The 4,252-nt window shown below is 32.9% G+C and overlaps 1 pseudogene; it reads left to right on the top strand.

Annotated features, from left to right (window-relative positions):
• The first annotated feature begins 2,079 nt into the window (after nt 1–2,079).
• LOC102883708 lies at nt 2,080–3,985 on the top strand (annotated as a pseudogene).
• The last annotated feature ends 267 nt before the right edge of the window (nt 3,986–4,252 follow it).

Here is a 4,252-nt window from a genome sequence, read left to right as displayed (position 1 = left end):
AACTCATAGATATAGAGAATATTTTGAGAGCTACTAGTTTGGAGAGGGGTTGAGGGGTACGGCAAAAAAATGCAAAGGGATTAGGAGGTGCAAGTGGATAGTTACAGAATAGACATGGAGATGTAAAATGTAGCATGGGGAAGATGGTTAATAATGTAATAAATATGTAAGGGAGAAGAGGGTTACTAGATTTAGTGGGGTGATCACTTTGAGAGTTATGTGGATCTCTGATCACTGTGCTATACCACTGAAGCTGGTATATTACTATATGCCAAGCACAATAGAAAAAAAGAAACGTTGAATTGTACAATGTAAATACAAGCAACTAATTGTATATTATATTTCAATAAATCCAGAAAAGAATACTCCTTTAGGTAAGACGTAATAACAACATTATTACACAATAATTACACAATAACATAATTACATAATAAAGTCTAGTTCAGAGAAAGAAAATAGTGTATAATGTTTAAATTAGAAAGAAATAGTAGAAAAAGTCCTCATTTTAAAGTTAGCTAGGGCAATCATTTGTGGAATGATTATATGGCATATATCCATGGTAATAAAGAGATTATATAACTTATTTTCCAAATCTGTTCACTTTTGAGAATGAGGGAATAATCACCAGACAGATGGTGGAACTGCATGCTTAAACTGAGATTGCCCTTAGTAAACTGGAATGTATGATCATCCTATACACAGGAAGGGATAAATGATGATAAAGTTGAACTGGTGAATGAGAGAAACAGAGTTGAGACTAATCTGTAATGGTTTATGCATTTTAGAAGTTTTCCTTCTGGAAGAGATATGCCAAATGAGGGTTAGGAAAGTTTGTCCAATGCTATTTGTTTTTAAAAAATTGCTCCCTTGTTAGAGTGATTTGATATAATAAATTAGTATGAAAAGTACTCTTAAAAGTGTTAGAGACTGTCCCAGATTAGAGAAGAAAGGGAAGGTGAAGTGCAAGGATCATTCAGTTTTATATGTCTTCCTGATTCAGAAGCTGTATAATTTCCTTTTTAATCAAACCCCACCATTCTTAATCAGATACTTAAAACATTCCATAAAGCACAAATATATATATATATGTATAGTTGTAGAACAACAAACATACACATGAAAAATAAATGTGCAAATACTATTTTTCCATTGTGTTAAAAATACTTTACATAATTCTAAAACTAATAAAATGGAATTGACTATCCAATAAATTGAATTTTATATCATGTTTGTTATCAACTAAATAATTCATTATTCTATTTTATATACACACTCTTTAATTAACTTAGTGACTCAAAGGTAGGATACTGCTAATCCATTCATTTCCACAAGCCCACACACTCCCTCCAAAAATGCACAAAACGTATGTGAGTATAAGAGCAAAAGGTTAGGAGTTTAATATGAAGGAATTTTTAATCAGAGGAGAAAACAGCTGGTTGAGGTTCACTCCACCTCAAACTGGAGCTCACAGATTGCATGGTGATTAGTGACACCTGTTTTCTACTAGCCTTTTCCTGAAGCAGGCAAAGCATGAACTTGGCCATAGGAGTGTTCTTGACATTTTTGTTGTACTTTCTTTTAAAGACTACATATTTTTTTTTAAAGCCAGCTATTTATTTTTAGTCATGGTGTGCCTATTAAAAAAATTTGGAGGCTAAATTTGCCTGTGGCAATAGGAAACTATTTTATAAGGGGAAGGAGAGAGGACAATATTTTCAGTAATTTGGAAAGAGTCTATTTTAGTATACTCATAAATGTTTAATTTTTTTAAATTCACCCAAAACTTACAATTTTCAATAATATTTTATTATTAGAATCATATTACTTCCATGAAATCATTGAGAGAACTGATAATTTCAGTCTGAATACCACAAATTAGCTTTGCTCTTTATGCCATGTGGCTTCTTCACTCTTTTGCCTCATCTACCACTTCCTTGGAACTTGTATTCATTTATTTTCTTCCCTTCACATGTCAGAGTTGGAATGGAAAGAAAATCTGGTTCAACTTAGCCATTTTACAGCTGAGAATTCTGAGGCCCACACAAAGGAAGTGACTTACTCATATCAAATATCTTGAAGATGACAGAGCTGAAACTAGGATGTGGTACTTTATTACGGCAACCCTGTAGAAACTAATATGAACGACTAGGTAAAGATGATTATGGAACCACTGTTGTGAAAAACAAAATTCATTTCACAACATTGATCACATTGATTCTAATTTTTTTTTCTTTTTTACAATTTATGAAGTTAAAGCCTAAGAAAGAGGGGCAACCTCTTTAGGTAGTTATAGCAAAGATAGACCGGAATCCAAGTTTTCAAACTCACAGGCCAAGTGATCATGTCCAAATACCTCATGCTATGTCTCATACATACAAACCCAAACACAAAAATATCCTGTAAAAATTCTTGATCCCAAGAGATAGACATTTCAGAAACTCCATTTACTGCTTATGGTTTGGTAAATTATGTAATTGCTTTTTTATGTTACTCCGCTCATTCAGTGAATATATTTATGTAATGGACTTTTACAGAGTCCCAACTCTATGCTAGGCACTGTGTCATACTTTAAAGTTTTATAGATACCACTGCAAATGCATCTATCACTTTTATCACCTGTTGAATCACCAACATCAAATGAACATTAATATATGCTTGTTTAGCACTCTTAAATTTTAATAGCACACTCCAAATAAATCTACATCATAGTGGTAAATCTTTTATTGTTTAAATTCTGATATTTAATCGAATTATGTCACCAAACATAAGAGCTATACACTTCATTAGACTTTAGAGAATGTATAATGTTTAATACAGATTGAAAAAAACTCATTAGAAAAAACATAAGACTAAGTATCAAAACAGGACTCCTAATTTTAACTTCTCTATTTACAACTTTGACAATTGCGAACCGCTTGACTTAACTGTGCAGACATATTTTATGTCTGCTCTCTCCATTAGAAACGGCCAAAGTGCTCTGTAACAGAGCCAGACTGATTTTTTTTATCTTCCCAGATTGTACTCTTTAGTTAAAATGGTTGCAATTCCAAAGACTTCTCCCCATCAGGATCTTCAGGTTCTGATGAGTCTGATGTGGCCACTGTACCCCTTGATATATGCTCTCGAACATTATGGCCTGATGAAACTATCGGACCATTTAGACCTCAAGATCAGAGATTCCAGCTTCCTGAGAACATAGATTTTGATTGTCAATTCAGTGGGACCACATCCTAAAACTTAACCTGATATTCTAGCAGAAGATTTATCCAGTGAAAGACATGAGTTTGTGATGACACAATATGTGAATGAATTTCAGAGTAATGATGCACCTATTGAACAAGAAATTAATGGTGTTTGGCCTTTTGAGCTATGCTTCTCTTGCTCAGTACCACTTCCATGTCTAGAAGTATACTTTCCCTTCTAATAAAGCTATTCTTTTCTGCTGAAAAAAAAAAAAAAAAGAATAAAAAGAAGAAGAAAAAAAGAAAAAAGAAAAGAAATTAATGGTGCAGAAACTTTGAAAGTGCCAAAGTAGAGTATGCAATCTAAACATGCCCAGAATTTCCACGAAGAATTTTTCAATCACTGTTTCCAGATGTGACCACAACAAACTCATGATTCTGACTGTAACACAGAAAACTAAGAATGATATGACTGTTTGGAGTGAGAAAGTAGAAAACAAAAGAGAAATTCTCTTAGAAAAGTTCATCGATGGTGCTAAGAAATATGCTACACTCCTTGAGCTAAAGGCTATTGGGATGACTTTATTGACCTATCATCTGGTTTGGCAATTTTTGGACCATATACAAACAACACTCTTTTTGAAACAGATGAATGTCATCAATATTTAAGATTCTCTGTTGATGATATTGGCTGCTGTAAAGTGAGTCATCATAGTCTCCAGCGTACCTGTGTGGTTGTAGGAAATATCTTTACAAATGCAACGTTAGCCATCCACATTATGCAGAAATTGAGTGTAAACTAGCAGTAATGTCAATTAATTTGCTGTACTATTTGTACTAAATATTTGGGTTAATCTATAAATACTGTCAAACCCTTCAGTTTTTAAAATTTACTTTTTCTTTTTCTAGATAATTATTTCAACATTGATGAATTTACAGCATTGGCAAGTAGTTTGTGATTTTTAAATCTCAAATGTTTATTTACACTGTCATTGTATACATGTTGAGCACGTCCACATTGTACAGAATGTGGTAATTAACATGTAATCAGGGTATGCTCTCCTGGAAAA

The sequence above is a fragment of the Pteropus alecto genome, unplaced genomic scaffold (assembly GCF_000325575.1).
Source record: "Pteropus alecto unplaced genomic scaffold, ASM32557v1 scaffold239, whole genome shotgun sequence".
Lineage (NCBI taxonomy): Eukaryota > Metazoa > Chordata > Mammalia > Chiroptera > Pteropodidae > Pteropus > Pteropus alecto.
This window is presented reverse-complemented; position numbering and strand designations above follow the sequence as displayed.